This window comes from Psammomys obesus, unplaced genomic scaffold (assembly GCF_907164565.1).
Source record: "Psammomys obesus unplaced genomic scaffold, mPsaObe1.curated_primary_1811, whole genome shotgun sequence".
In the NCBI taxonomy this organism is placed as follows: Eukaryota; Metazoa; Chordata; class Mammalia; order Rodentia; family Muridae; genus Psammomys; species Psammomys obesus.
Window position 1 is genome coordinate 16128 of NW_026589216.1, and position 16637 is coordinate 32764.

Below are 16637 nucleotides of genomic sequence, written 5' to 3' on the forward strand. Positions count from 1 at the left end.
TAAACTCTCAAGACTCACCCCCAGTGACAAGCAAGGCTACACTTCCTAAGCTTGCCCAAGAAGGGCTACTAACTGGGAACCAATTATTCAAATATCAGAGTTGATGGGAGACATTTATCTCTCAAACTACAACAAATACCTTATCGGGGAATGGATTTTGATGACAGTTCAAGTTGATTTAAAAGCAGGTAGACAATGACTTCACAGGGATTCTGGAGCTCTTCATTGTGTTTGGAAAACACTTTTTGGTCTAGATCTGGTCACCCGGGAGCCAGTACTTAAGGAGGGGTAGAAATTAAGCTATATGGTTACATAAAAATTTTTTATTCAAATTTTAACGGGGGCTAAAGTTAGAGCCTGCTAAAATGTTTTTGAGTTACAAACAGGGGACTTTAGAGGGCCTGCTGGCTGCTAAGCAGACAGATCAGAGGGACTTGTTAAAGACTTGTTAAGAACTGCCAGTTCCACAGCACCCTCTCTCCAGCGGCCCCTAGCAGAGAAACCCAGTCTCTGGATCTGAGGACACTCAACCCTACCCGGTACTCTCTTGGGATCAGCAAACATAGATTCTACCGCTAGGCTGCTTCTGGCAGAGAGATCTGGACCCGGGATCTGGGATTGAGTACACTCACCCTAACTCTTTCCCGTGCCACCCAGGGACCAGTCAACATAACCCCTCCTAGCAGAGGGAAAGGACAAAGAGGCAGCACACAGGAAGGGTGGACACCGAGTCCTGCGGCCACAGTGTCACAGAGCTGACTGTTAGCCTACCCATGCACTTCCGCAGCAGGACCAAAACAGAGAGTAATGAGCAAGGGGAACCCCTGTGCATTCAAACTGGTCCCGCAAGAGAGTGAGTGAGCCTTCTAGGGAGAGATTGCCCCAGACCCAGGGCCTCTCCACAGAAGCAACCAGACGAGATCCCTGCCACCCACACTCCTAGTGTGGGCATCAGAGGGATTCTTGGGATAGCGACCCCAACATTGAAGCCTCTGCCTTGCGGGTCCAACAGGGTAATCCAGGCAAACAATCCCTGGATCTCAGTCAGAACTGCGTAATAATGGCTTGCAGGCCACTGCAATAGTCAGAGAATCCACGCATGCACACTGCGCCCGCTAAAAGCGCACACGAATAGCTCCAGCATCACATTCTTTACTTAGGCAAAACTGAAAACACAGTGCACACTCCCAAACCAGTGAAACTCTCTCATCTTCCTGAAAAAACAGTCCAGAAAACAGAAAGAGAGGAACATAGCCCAAACTACAATTTCGAGGAAAAACCAGTGAGGATTATAAATAACCAGATGGCTAGAGGCAGACATAAGAACACTCCCAACAAAAATCAGGACAAAATGACCTCACCAGCAACCCCACAAAACAATGGACACTTCAATTCACTAGATATACAAGAAAATGACCTCAAAACTATGTTTCTCCAGGTATTAGAGGCCCATAGAGATGAAATGAACAAAGCCCTCAGAGAAATAACCAAAGAAATCGAGACTAACCAAAGGGAAAAAAAATCGAGCTCTCAGAGAAATGACCACGAAAATTGAGGCAAACAGAGAAGAAATGCACAAAGCTCTCAAAGAAATGTCCACACAAATAAAGGCAAATAAAGAAGAAATAAACAAAGCTCTCATAGAAATACAGGCAATTATACCCAAAGAAGTAGAGGCACAATTAGTGATACATAGAGAGGAAACGGACAAAAAAATGGAAGCTATCATTGAAAAGCAGGAGTTCACATTCAAACAGATGAAGGAAATGGTGCAAGACATGAAAACAGAATTAGAATCAATAAAGAAAACACAAATAGAGAAAAACCAGGAGCTGGAGAACATAGAGAAAAGATCAGGTACAAAGGTAAGCATCACCAACAGAATACAAGAGATGGAAGAAAGAATCTCAAGAGCGGAAGATACACTTGCAGAAATTGACACGTCTCTCAAAGAAAAAATAAAATCAGAAAAGTTCCAAACACAAAACATCCAAGAAATCAAGGACACCATGAAAAGACAAAACCTAAGAATAATAGGAGTAGAAGAAAAAGAAGACATTAGGCTCAAAGGTCCGGAAAATATTTTCAAGAAAATTATAGAAGAAAACTTTCCCAACTTAAAGAAGGAGAGGGCTGTAAACATACAAGAGGCCTACAGAAGACCAAGTAGACTAGACCAGAAAAGAAATTCTTCACGTCACATCATAGTCAAAACACTGAACCTACAAAACAAAGAAAAAATTTTAAAAGCAGCAAGGGATAAGGGCCAAGTAACATATGAGGGTAGAAATATCAGAATCACACCAGATTTCTCAACAGAAACTATGAATGCCAGAAGGGCCTGGACAGAAATCATACAGTCCTTAAGGGACCACAGATTCCAACCCAGACTACTATACCCAGCAAAACTTTCAATCAACATAGACGGAGAATTCAAGATATTCCAAGACAAAACCAAATTTAAACAATATCTATATAGTAACCCAGCTCTACAGAAGTTACTAGAAGGGAAACTCCAAACCAAAGAAAACAACTACATCAAAGGGAACAGAGGAAATAGATAACTACACAACAAAAAAAACAAAAGAAGACAAGCAATGAAACTCAATGACACCACCAACACCACATCTAAAGTAAGTAACAATTGTTGGTCAACATCAACGGACTCAACTCCCCAATTAAAAGATACAGACTAACAGAATGGTTGCGGAAACAGGATCCATCATTCTGTTGCATCCAAGAAACACACCTATGCAACAAAGATAAACACTACCTCAGAGTAAAGGGCTGGAAAAATGTCTTTCAAGCAAATGGTTCCAGAAAACAAGAGGGAGTAGCCATCCTAATATCTAATAAAATAGACTTTCAACGCAAGTTAATCAAAAAAGATAAGGACGGCCACTGTATTCTCATAAAAGGAAAAATCCACCAAGAGGACATCACAATTTTGAATATCTATGCCCCAAATACAAGAGCACCTACATTCGTAAATGAAACAATATTAAAGCTTAAATCACACATTGATCCTAAAACCCTAATAGTGGGAGACTTCAACACTCCACTCTCACCAAGGGACAGATCAACTAGACAGAAAACAAATAGGGAAATAAAAACACTTACAGACACCCTAAATCAAATGGACCTAATAGACGTCTACAGATCTTTTCATCCAAACTCAAAAGAGTATACCTTCTTTTCAGCACTGCATGGAACCTTCTCCAAAATAGACCACATAGTTGATCATAAAGCAAGCCTCAACAGATACAAAAAGATTGAAATAATCCCTTGTATTCTATCTGACTATCATGGACTTAAGCTGGACCTCAACAACAACAGAAATAACAAAAAGCCTACACGCACATGGAAACTGAACAACCTGTTACTCAACGACAGCTGGGTTAAGGAAGAAATAAAGAAAGAAATTAAAGACTTCCTAGAATTCAATGAAAATGAAGGCACAACATACCCAAATTTATGGGACACATTGAAAGCAGTGCTCAAGGGAAAATTTATGGCACTAAGCGCCTGCAAGAAGAAATTTGTAACATCACATACAAACAACTTAATGGCCCAACTGAAAACCCTAGAAAAAAAAGAAGCAGATATACCCAAGAGGAACAGAAGGCTGGAAATAATCAAACTCAGGGCTGAAATCAATCAATTAGAAACAAATACAACTATTCAAAGACTCAATGAAACAAAAAGCTGGTTCTTTGAGAAAATCAACAAGATAGACAAACCCTTAGCCAAACTAACTAAAAAGCAGAGAGAATCTATCCAATCAACAAAATCAGAGATGAAAAGGGTGACATAACTACAGACACAGAGGAAATTCAAACAATCATTAGGTCATACTACAAAAGCCTATATGCCACAAAATTTGAAAATCTAAATGAAATGGACAATTTTCTTGATAGATTACATCTTCCAACATTAAGTCAAGATCAGGTAGAAAGACTGAACAGCCCTATATCCCCCAAGGAAATTGAAGCAGTCATTCACAGTCTCCCCCCCCAAAAAAAGACCTGGGCCAGATGATTTCAGCGCAGAATTCTACAAGACCTTCAAAGAAGTGCTCACACAAATTCTCCTCAAACTATTCCACAAAATAGAAACAGAAGGTTCATTACCAAACTCTTTCTATGAAGCAACAGTCACACTGATACCTAAACCACACAAAGACCCAACAAAAAAAGAAAACTTCAGACCTATCTCTCTTATGAACATTGATGCAAAAATACTCAATAAAATACTTGCAAACCGAATCCAAGAACACATCAAAGATATCATCCACCACGACCAAGTAGGCTTCATCCCAGGCATGCAAGGGTGGTTCAACATACGGAAATCCATCAATGTAATCCACCACACAAAGAAACTGAAGGAGAAAAACCACATGATCATCTCCTTAGATGCTGAAAAAGCATTTGACAAAGTCCAACACCCATTCATGTTTAAAGTCTTGGAGAGATCAGGAATACAAGGCACATATCTAAACATAGTAAAGGCAATAGACAGCAAGCCTATAGCCAACATCAAACTCAATGGAGAGAAACTTAAATCAATCCCACTGAAATCAGGGACAAGACAAGGCTGCCCACTGTCTCCATACCTCTTCAACATAGTTCTTGAAGTCCTAGCCAGAGCAATAAGACAACTAAAGGGGATACAAATCGGAAAGGAAGAGGTCAAAGTGTCACTATTTGCAGATGATATGATACTATACATGAGCGACCTCAAAAATTCAACCAGAGAACTCCTCCAGCTGATAAACACCTTCAGCAAAGTGGCAGGATACAAAATCAACTCAAAAAAATCAGAAGCCCTCCTCTATACCAAAGACAAAAGGGCCGAGATAGAAATTAGGGAAACAACACCCTTCACAATAGCCACAAATAACATAAAGTACCTTGGGGTGACACTAACCAAGCAAGTGAAAGACCTGTTTGAGAAAAACTTCAAGTCTCTGAAGAAAGAAATTGAAGAAGATCTCAGAAGATGGAAAGATCTCCCGTGCTCATGGATTGGTAGGATTAACATTGTGAAAATGGCCATCCTGCCAAAAGCAATCTACAGATTCAATGCAATCCCCATCAAAATACCAACTCAATTCTTTACAGACCTTGAAAAAAAGATTCTCAGCTTCATATGGAGAAACAAAAAACCCAGAATCTCCAAAACAATCCTGTACAACAACAGATCATCTGGAGGTATCTCCATCCCGGATCTCAAGTTGTACTACAGAGCAATAGTAATAAAAACTGCATCGTATTGGCATAGAAACAGAAAGGAGGATCAATGGAACCGCATAGAAGACCCAGAAATAAAGCCACACACCTATGAATACTCGATTTTTGACAAAGAAGCCAGAACCATTCAATGGAAAAAAGACAGCATCTTCAACAAATGATGCTGGTCCAATTGGATGTCCACATGCAGAAAAATGAAAATAGATCTATATTTATCACCCTGCACAAAACTAAAGTCCAAGTGGATCAAAGACCTCAACATAAAACCAGATACTCTAAATCTGTTAGAAGAAAAAGTGGGGAACAGCCTAGAACTCATTGGCACAGAAGACAACTTCCTGAACAGAACACCAACAGCACAGGCTCTAAGAGCAACAATCAATAAATGGGACCTCATGAAACTGAAAAGCTTCTGTAAAGCAAAGGACACTGTCATCAAAACAAAACGCCTGCCTACAGATTGGTAAAGAATCTTCACTAACCCTTTATCTGACAGAGGACTAATATCCAGTATATACAAAGAACTAAAGAAGTTGAAAAGCAGCAAACCAAGTAATCCAATTAAAAAATGGGGAACAGAGCTAAACAGAGAATTCTCGACAGAGGAATATCGAATGGCAGAGAAACACTTAAAGAAATGCTCATCCTCATTAGCCATCAGGGAAATGCAAATCAAAACGACCCTGAGATATCACCTTACACCCATCAGAATGGCCAAAATGAAAAACTCAAGTGACAACACATGCTGGAGAGGTTGTGGAGAAAGGGGAACCCTCCTCCACTGCTGGTGGGAATGTAAACTGGTACAACCACTCTGGAAATCTATCTGGCACTTTCTAAGACAATTAGTAATAGTGCTTCCTCAAGACCCATCTATACCACTGCTAGGTATATACCCAAAGTTTGCTCAAGTACACAAAAGGGATATTTGCTCAACCATGTTTATAGCAGCTTTATTTGTAATAGCCAGAACCTGGAAACAACCCAGATGTCCATCAACGGAGGAATGGGTACAGAAATTGTGGTATTTTTACACAATGGAATACTACTCAGCAATCAAAAAGGAAGTAATCATGAAATTTGCAGGCTAATGGTGGGATCTAGGAAAGATCATCCTGCGTGAAATATCCCAAAAGGAGAAAGACAAACACGGCATATACTCACTTATATAGACCTATAAGATATGATAAACATAATGAAATCTATACACCTAAAACAGATAATCAAGAGAGAGTGGACATGGGGTAAGATTATCAATCCTCGTTTTGAAAGACAGATGGGATGCGCATTGAACATTGACAGGAGTTTACTGAACGCATTTGAAAGACTCTAACTAGCAGTGTTTTCAAAGCAAAGACTCATGACCAAATCTTTGGCAGAGTACAGGGAATCATAAGAAAGAAGGGGAGTTAGTCTGATGAGGAAAGGATAGGAGCTCCACAAGGACCAAAGATATCTGGGCCCAGTGTCTTTTCTGAGACTGACATGCAACCAAGGACCATGTATGAATGTAACCTAGAACCTCTGCTCAGATGTAGCCTGTGGTAGCTCAGTAACCAATTGTTTTCCCATAGTGAGGGGAACAAGGACTATTTCTGACAGGAACTCAATGACTGGCTCTTTGGCCTTCCCACCCCCCAAGGGAGGAGCAGTCCTGTTAGGCCACAGAGGAGAGCTTTGCAGCCAGTCCTGAAGATACCTGATAAAACAGGATCAGATGAATGGGGAGGAGGTCCCCTCTATCAGTGGACTTGGCAAGGGGCACGGTGAAGAGGAGGGAGGGAGGGAGGGACTGGGAGGGAATGAGGGATCGGGACACGGCTGGGATACAGAGTTAATAAAATGTAACTGATAAGAAAAAAATAAAATTAAAAAAAAAGAAATATTACTCAGCAATAAAAAATAAGGAAATCATGAAATTTGCAGGTAAAAGGTGGGACCTGGAAAGGATCATCCTGGGTGAGCTGTCTCAGAAGCAGAAAGACACGCACGGTATATACTCACTCATATAGACATGTAATATAGGATAAACTTACTAAAATCTGTACATCTAAAGAAATTAATCAAGAGAGAGGACCCTGACTAAAATGTTCAATCCCCATCCCGAAAGGGAAAGTGGAAGGGCATCAGAAGAAAATAGGAAACAAGCTAGAAACCTGACACAGAGGGCCTCTGAAAGGCTCTGACCTGCAAACTATCAAAGCAGATGCTGAGACTTACAGCCAACTGTTGGGCAGAGTGCATGGAATCTTATGTAAGAAGTGGGAAATAGTAAGATCTGGAGAGGACAGTAACTCCACAAGGAGAGCAACAGAACCAGAACATTTGAACACAGGGGTCTTCCCAGAGACTCATACTCCAACCAAGTACCAAGCATGGAGATAACCTAGAACTCCTGCACAGATGTAGCCCATGGCAGTTCAGTGTCCAAGTGGGTTACATAGTAATGGGAAGAGGGACTGCCTCTGACATAATCTGATTGACCTGCTCTTTGATCACCTCCCCCTGAGGGGAGAGCAGCCTTACCAGGCCACAGAAGATGACAATGCAGCCACTTCTGATGAGATCTGACAGACAAATTCAGAAGGAAGGAGAGAAGGACCTCCCCTATCAGTGGACTTGGGGAGGAGCATGCATGCAGAGGGTGGAGGGAGGGTGCGATCGGGAGGGGCTTATAGGGGAATACAAAGTGAATAAAGTGTAATTAATAAAAAAATAAATAAATTTGAAAAACTAGGAAAAAAAAAAGAACTGTCAGTTCAGTATCCAAGTGGGTTCCATTGTAATAGGAACAGGGACTAACTCTGACATAATCTGATTGGCCTGCTCTTTAATTACCTCCCCCTGAGGGGGAAGCAGCATTACCAGGCCACAGAAGAGGACAAAGCAGCCACTCCTGATGAGACCTAATTGACTAAGATCAGAAGGAAGGAGAAGAGGACCTCCCCTATGTGTGGACTTGGAGAGGGGTATGCGTGCAGAGGGGGGAGGAAGGGAGGGATTGGGATGGGAAGAGGGAGGGAACAACGGGGAGGGGATACAAAGTGAATAAAGTGTAATTAATAAAGAAAAATAAAATAATCAAAAAAAAGAACTATTCCATGCTATTTGAAATGTTAGTTATATGCTGTATTAGTCAGGGTCTCTAAGGGAACAGAACTAATAGAATGCATGCATATTTATTAAAAGGGGATGGATTACCGTAGCTTGATCCAGGTAGTCCAACACTGGCTGTCCCCTGATGGAAAGGTTAAGAATCCAGTAGTTGTTCAGTTAATGAGAGTGAATGTCTCAGCAGTCCCAATCTGACACTAGAGTCCTAGGAATTCCCAGAGAGCTTCTGGTCTTCAGTCTACATTGGAATCCCAAAGAAATGGGATCTAATGCCAGTGAGGAATGTGTTAGCAATAAAACAGGTGAACTTGCCAGTGAGAGTGAGGGCAAGCAGGTAAAAAGCAAAAGCTTCCTTCTTCCATGTCCTTTTAAGTGGACTGACACCAGAACACATGGCCAGACTTAGGATGGGTCTTCTATCTTCATACAATCAATAAACTTAAGAAATCCCTGATCATTATTCCACTTCACAAGTTGCTTACAGCCTGGAACCATGAGGCTCTACGAGATTTTGAGTACCATTATTTTCAATGCACACCAAAAGGAGGTGTTTACTACCATTGGCAACAAATCTTTGCAGAAAAGGCTTCAGAGTAATTGGAAGCTTTTAATCAAAGCTTAAAAGATGAAATATGAGGAGCTAATCTTGTGAAACTGCGGGTTACAAAAAAAGAGTAGACAAAGCTGAGAATTTGGACACTGCTTCCACTGTTCTCTTCATCAGTAACTCTAGGCTCAGCCTTTCATATAGCTTGGTTAATTTCCTTGTTCAACACTCCATCTGAAACGAGAGCCTCTTCAAGCTGGAAATACTTGTAATATACATTTTTAACCACAGCATCATTATAACTATGATTCCATATTCTTCCAGAAGAAAGTTAATACTGGTATCAAGTCTGGATTCTTTTCCTTCTCTTTGCATCACAAGGATGTCTCCACCATTGTCAAGGTACTTCTCCAGGACTTTCAGCTCAACTGAGCTGCAGGAAACACTGTGCCGTGCAAAGTATCTTGTAAAACTAGCAGGGTTGTTCTGACCTCAGCCTTCATCTGCTTCCCACTTAACAGACCTGTTACAGCTTTTATCCACTCAGAGAACCAAGATGGAAAGCTGGCAGTACTTGTCTCATATCACATGTTCAGTAACCAATATTTGCGTAAAGAAGAAAACAACAAAAATATATTTGTCATTTTCCAGTGGCTCATAATAGGAGATTTGCATGTAAACCAGATTGATGCCGAGGACCCAGAGATTTCTGACTAGTTCTGAGTGTGTCTCCAAGACTGTGATGAGAACCCTTGCAGCATTATGACCCTCTGACCTGTCCATTTAACAGCTGGATACCACCTGCCCCATGAGAAGCTAAATGTGAGATGCTGTTACCAGCCCTTCAGCCTTTGGCCTTTCCTCCTAGTTTCAGAGAGTTACCACCTCCTACCTAGGCTCTGTTTGACTCAGCTGAAACATTTTCTCTGAGGTGAGGTTGTTCAGATTACTATCAAGTATACTGAAAAATATCTGGAATTATATGAAAGAAAGTATTGTGACATCCTTGGAGCAATGAGTAAACTTCAGAAGGATCAGAAAGATGCAAAACATATCTGGACAAAGCTTCCAAGTGGTCAAGTTAAGAAATTAAAAGGAGGCCCACTGACAGGAAGGCCCTTCAGGTGGTGTCACCCAAAGACTATTTACAGCATTCAATGGTTCTGCGAGTACTGACTAAGTGTCAACTAGGAGAACAACAGGAGATGATCCATGTGAAAATGGAAATTCTATTCTAAATGTAAGGTCCCAATAGACAGTAGCAGAGTATATGAGCAAAGAGCAAATGTGCTAGAGGTTGGTAAATGCTGTGGTATAGACTAATAGAGCCAGGCCAAAGGGGTCCAGTGTGCCAGCATTCACTAGAGAGAGTAGAGTAGGCTCAGGGCACACTGATGCCAGAATCTGGTGTGGTATTTGAGCCAGAGCCTCCAACTGCACCTGTGTGACACAGCTGCTGGAGCAGTGGGCAGAATCGCTGTCTGAGAGCTTTGAAAACTTTAACCTTGGATTAGAGTCAGCTTTCAGGTTAGTTAATCCCTATTTGTCCCTACTAATCATGATTTCAAATAAGAAATTAATGTTCAAAACAATGAAGAATTTCTGCTTAAGCCTCTGAAATGATACTGATGTGAAATGACATATGCCAAACTTCTGAGGACTATATGTGGTTGTGGATTTTTCCTCAACTCTTTACCCAAATGTCTATACTTTATTTTCTCTATGAGCTGTGGAAGGTATGTGAAACCTCTGTAGTTCCCGGATAGGTAATAGTTCCTTATTGGAGAGATGATTCATTTGTTTGATTTAAATTTATGACTGAACTTTCATAGTCTATTTAAAAAAAACATTCTTCACAACTTTGGGCAGCTTGAATCCAAACATAATCGAGTCGATATGCAGGACACTGTGATGATTCCTGTGAACATGGACCCTATGATGAGTGGTGTGAATGACTCAAGGTGTCAAGAGCTGCCTTGTTTACCAGGGAGCTGTCAGCCAAAACTAGAGAAGACCCAAGAGAGAACAAAGGGAGGGGCACAGGCATATGTGGATTCACTGTGAAACTCTCCTCAGAGCTGTGAGGTGAGACGTTTCCTGGGAGAAGACTTCCTGCTCTGTCCCTGGAGGTTCTGAGAATTCTCACCACAGGCGTTTGTGGAAACTCTAGTCCAAGAAAGCCCAAGCTGCACTAACAGTGAAGGTAAAATATACAAAACAGGTGTGCTTCCATCAGTGTGGCCCTGCAGGCCACCATTACAGGGGAATTTGTGGCCTAAAGCTCCTGGCTCCTGGCTCCCAGGCATAAGGACCTACTCTTCACATTTCTTATCAGTCACAGAAAGCATCATTAGGATGGGGGCTACAAGGATGTCTCTCTAGGGATCCATCATGACAACCAAGAAAGTGTGTCCTGAGACTCAGCCCCTATACCCTTAAGCGAGCACTGGCTTCTCCTATTTTACCCACACCATGTGGAGGTCCTGTTATTAAACCGTGCCTGAAATCACAGGGGGGAAGGGGTCAGCTTAGCCTGTTGAATGATAAATATCACCATGCAGAAAACAAGCAAGCACTCAGATGCCCTGAGACGTGAAGCTGTGATGTAGGAGCTGTTTTCTCGTGGTTCAAATACTTTATGGCTATTAGCATTGTTCCATGGTAGGTGGCTTCCCAACTGTGACACTGGATTCCATCCCCAGAGCCACAGGGAAAAAAGGCATTAAGAATATCTATGGTCACATGCTGCTGACTCTCCCATAGTGAGCACCAGCTGTGTGTCAGGGTAGACAGTCAGCTGATTCCGGAGCCTCTCCCCTACAATTGTAATAGTTCTAAGGTTTTTTTCCAGGAATGATTGGCATGTCTAGGTTATGAGTGACTCTGAGTCCTTGACACCGTCCCATTACCTCACAATAGATACTGACATCTGATCACCTGATGTGCAGCTGCCCTTGCTACTCATTTTTGTGTCTTTGTATTTGCTTGTTTGTTTTCTAGGCAGAGTTTCTCTGTATAGCCTTGGCTGTCCTGAACTCTCTTTGTAGACCAGGCTGGACTTGAACTCACAGAGATCTGCCTGCCTCTGTCTCCTTGAGTGCTGGGATTACTGGCATGCACCACAATGCCCCGGGCTTTTGCTGCTCTTAACATGTGTTCACTGATGTAAGGAAGAATAAGAAGGCACGAAATGTCCTCCTATTTTAGGTTATATGCATAAGTGAGCAAAGGGCCTTCTTTGAAGAGGTCACCTTCATTGTGAAGTCAGTAATGAGTAAGAAAGAACACTGGAGATTTGTAAGATAACAGGATGTCTCCAAGAATGCCTTAAGCAAGGCATCTACATCAGACCAGCCTCTCACCCTCCCTGCCCCAGTCTAGGCCGCTTCCATTTGCTGGGGCACTAGAAACAAGAAGTTTCTAGGCCCCTCCCTACCCCTCCAAGGTTCCGAGTCCATATTTTGTTCTGGTCAGAGTTATTGTTTTATCTTAAATGCTTGTTTCTTAGATGCATATAACTATAGCTGCTGCTAGAGCCAAATGTTCATTTCATGATCTTCATGACCTCCTATCCCAGCTCACATTTACCTTCTCCCAAGACACTCTTCACAGGAACCACATGGAGAGGCAGCAGGCTAGGTCTTTGACCACAGAAGTACTAGGGAAGGTGGTGACAGAGACCATAGAGGCTTCAGCACAATAAAGAAAGTGAATAACGCTGTCCAGAAAGACTAAGGGAAAATGTCTTCCCTAGTTTTTCCGAGAGGGTTTGGCCATTATGTGTTCTAGCACCTGCTCCTGATCTGCCTTTTGCAGAAATTTAGTAAAAACATTTCCTTTTCTGTAAAGGAAAAGGACATATGAAAGTTTATTGAAAATTCTGTATCTTATTGTGAATGCAAGAAAAGATGTATGGCTGTTATGACCAAAAGAGCCCAAGTCCAACTTGTATAATTCCTGGTGTCCACCCCACCACCACAAACATAATTTAACACCCTCTACAACATGAACTTCAGGTAGTTACCAAGCTCTCTCTGCAAAGGCTCAGGGTCAATTTTATTTATTTATTTATTTATTTATTTATTTGTTTGTTTGTTTGTTTGTTTGTTTATTTATTCAATCATTTATTTATTTATTTTTATCTCCTTAACATGCTCTCACATATTCCAGACTGATCATGAACTATGTAGCCATAGATCCTTCTGATCAATCAACCTAATAGGAATCTTTGGCAATAGTTTCTCCTGCACACAAGAGAGAATAATGCCAGAAACTTATATTGAGAACTGCCACATGCAGTTAACAAGACCTTTCTAAGGAAACTAGGACCAACCTGCTGGCCTTCAAGCTTTATTCCCACATCATACTCACCTTAACTGAGCAGGCTTTAGTTTCTAAAGGTGTATTTTACAATTTCCTTATTCCCTTGCCTCCACATTCATTCATCCATTCATTCATTTTTACCAACTTTATATACCTTGTGTTTAGTTACAATACAGCCATAATCTCTTGCAACCCTGCTCCTTCCTATAATCATGTGAGAATTTCCAAGTCACCCCGAGTTTCCATATGCCCCTACACAGAGCACTCCTGTTAAGGACTCCTGTTTGTCACAGAGTCAAATATTAATTATAGGACACATATATATGATATATGTGTATAAATATATATGTGTACGCATAGAGAATTGGTGATGTTATTTTGTTTTGCTTTTACATTATGAACAACGGTGACTTCTGGTCACGGGGAAGGGGGAAGAAAACACTAGCTAGAGTTTTCTTTTTCCATTTTCTACTTGCCAAGGCCCCATTGTCTAAATCTTTCTTGTCATCATAAAAAATGCAAGTAAAAACCGCAGCAATTGCACAGTGCATACAACAAAGCCATCCACGGCCTAGGTCAGGTGTGAGATGGAACACCCTGTCAAACTTCTCATGCAGGCTGAGTCATCTTCACTTTCTCCTCATCCACATTCATGACCTCTGCCAGCTCTTGTCTGTGGACAAAATAAAAAAGACAAATATTTAATATTCCATATCAGGCAGAAAATGAACTACAGTTTGTATACTCTGTGCATGTTTTTACATTTTCTATCTCCCCTGACACCTCCACAATTACACATTTCACTAATTCTGAAAGCATTGACTAATATCTTGAGTAGACAAGTTGAGTTAATTACCGTTATTTTTGTATGCAGAGTAATTTCTGCTCAACATACTTCTACCTGCAGCAGATTTTCAACTCCTAGTACATCATGTTGAGCACTAAGACCTAGGGAATGAATACACTTGAGATTCCTAAATTATTTGTAATTCAACATTAACAGGGAAGTAGCCACCAAGTGAATAACTTGTGTCTACCATTTTCTACAACACAGAAAAGAACATTCTGCTTTGTCTCTTAGGCAGAATAGATACTGTTTTTAGGCTTTATCATCATATCACACACAGCTCCCTTTGTCTATTTTTAGTTTCCGTAGGCTCTGAACAATCAGACCTGGGGAATCAACTGCTGTTCTTTAATTGAAACATTAGTGAACAAATTTCTGAACAAAAAAAGCTCATGTTTAGAAATTGTTCATTCTTCACAAACCATGCCATTAGGCTCCAAAAATAGGGAGATAACTGAGGATTTAACTCTAAACTCATATTTTCAGATGAAATATTAATTTTAGAATAAGTGAAACTGACCATCCAAATGGGAAAAAGTACAGAGGACAAGCACACTCAGTCTTATCTGTTATTAATATCTTATATCAGTTCACTGCATTTACCAAAATTCACAAAATTATATAGTCATTTTGTTAACCTGTGGTTTCTTGTTGTTGTTTTTCTATTTCCAATGTAGGATATTAATATACAGATAATTTGTTATTATGTGTCATTTTTCTATGGACCCTCAATTTAAAAAAGCATTTGTGAGGTCATATAGAATAACGTTTTGCTGTGTTTTGTCTCCTGTTTCGATAATGTTTGGACTGGAGACACAGGTTTGGGGACTATTGCACAGGTAAAACACCATTTAGTATACATTACCAAGACAACCTGTAGACAACTCTTTCTCCAATCTCTTGGTAAGAAGACAAGCCTGGACAGTCCTCAACTGAGAAATATGTTGGTTTTTTTTTTTTGGTTTTTTTTTTTTTTGCCTCCTTGCAATCAGGGTATCAATACAAAGTACTTGAACTCATTTTCTTTTATAAAAATTGTCATTAATATTAATTCAAAATTTTAACATATGTATGCATGTCTTCTACACACACATACTGGTACCCATGAAGCCCAAAAGAGATGTTCAGTGTTATGTTGACATCATTTCTCTTTCTTTTTTTCTAGTATTGATATTTTGATCTAGTCCCGTGAATCATGAATGTTATTAATGGCATTTGAAATGGTAGATCATTTGCAGTAGAATTTGGTAGTTTTGGTGGTACACACCTTTTATAACTCCTTAGGCAGTTGAGACAAAAGAATTGCTGTGAATACAAGACCATCCTGGTTTAAGCCAGCCTTGGCTATAGCAAGAATGTGCCTCATAAAACATTTATTTCTCACAGGTTCCCAAGAAAGGTCCAGAGTGTGTTTCTTACAACCACTTCAGATGACTTTGATGCATGCTGAAGTTGAGGAACCCCCCTGTAGGTTTTCAACTTCAGCTTTCTGTAAACATTTCCTTCTGTTTTTACAGAGAGCAAATGCTGACATTCTTCACAGAGGCAAAGGTCTCTTCAGAATCCCTCTAGCTAAGGTGCTTTCTCTGTCTCTGAAGCTTGCTTGTAAACATTCTAGCCTGGGGGCCTCTCCCACCTCTTCCAACCTTCTTTCAACTTGTTCTCATCATCATCCCTTCCATTTTATGATTTTGAGAAGTTGAAACAAACACTGACAACTACATAAAGAGACACATCGGATAGCCATACAACATACACACCCATACAACAGCCACTTAAAATTAACAAATGTGTTTATTCCTTCTGTTCCAGATATTTCCATGTTTTTGAAGATATCATATACAAAACATCACTATGGTAAAAAGAAATTACCCAATCATATTCCAGCAGCAAGCACACTATTGCCATCATGAGTTTGTATTCTCAGAGCCTACTACATAGATTATACATACATATATGCCCACCCATAAGTATATGTATTTCCACCCATATATACGTAAGTATATCACTCAGTATTGTGCTAAATGTTTTGCAAATGCTGTTTGTATAAGTGTTGTGTATTTAACTCTTAAATTAAATTTATGTTCTTGAGCTTTCTTCCTGCTGATAAACGGCTTTAGCTAATTCATTTTAAGGACCTTGCTTTTGATTTGTTAAATGAATATCTGTCTCCCATTCTGGTAAAGGTCTAGGCCAAGTGCTAAATGTATATGTATCCTCTTTCTAGTGAAACTGTTTAAGTTTTTCCACAGTCATATATGACTATGTATTAAATTGTTAGGTCTAGGTGTGTTTACTGTTTCAAATTATTATATACAGCCAATCTTCTTCCCTAATTTATGTAAAATGGAGTGAGGAGGGTCAGGAGTAAAACTGAGCATACAGAGATAATTTCATAAATCTTAAGTGTATAGTTCAGAGTAGGTTTTTTTTAATGGGCAACACTTCCTTAAAACCCCCACCCAAATCCAAACATTCAGTGTCCCCAACATTAGATTGCATAGTCTATCCTGTGTACTCTTAATTTTCATTTGGCATCTCCCTGTCATTCTCTTTC

General features: G+C 40.3%; 1 pseudogene; it reads left to right on the forward strand.

Annotated features, from left to right (window-relative positions):
- The first annotated feature begins 8856 nt into the window (after positions 1–8856).
- LOC129674949 (intraflagellar transport protein 52 homolog) lies at positions 8857–10086 on the forward strand (annotated as a pseudogene).
- Positions 10087–16637: the final 6551 nt, after the last annotated feature.